Genomic DNA, 288 nt, shown 5'->3' on the forward strand with positions numbered 1-288 from the left:
AAAAAAGGGGAGGGAAAAGGAAAAGTAAAGAGGAAGGAATGTGTTTTTGCAGAAGTGTGTGTGTGTATATATATGTGTGTGTGTATATATGTGTGTGTGGTGCATAAATATGTGTGTGTATGTCTGTGTGGTGTGTGTATATAGATGTATGTATGTGGTGAATGTGTGTGTGTATATATAAGTGTGTGTATATATGTGTGTATGTGGTGCGTGTATATAGATGTATGTATGTGGTGAATGTGTGTGTGTATATATGTGTGTATGTGGTGCGTGTATATAGATGTATGT

General features: G+C 35.8%; 1 protein-coding gene across 9 annotated transcripts in view; it reads left to right on the forward strand.

Moving 5' to 3' along the window:
• The window catches only part of NFIB (nuclear factor I B), a 236,187-nt gene that overhangs the window by 12,869 nt on the left and 223,030 nt on the right, over positions 1-288 (forward strand). The gene's annotated exons all lie outside the window — the stretch shown is intronic.

This window comes from Sceloporus undulatus, chromosome 2 (assembly GCF_019175285.1).
Source record: "Sceloporus undulatus isolate JIND9_A2432 ecotype Alabama chromosome 2, SceUnd_v1.1, whole genome shotgun sequence".
Classification (NCBI taxonomy): Eukaryota; Metazoa; Chordata; class Lepidosauria; order Squamata; family Phrynosomatidae; genus Sceloporus; species Sceloporus undulatus.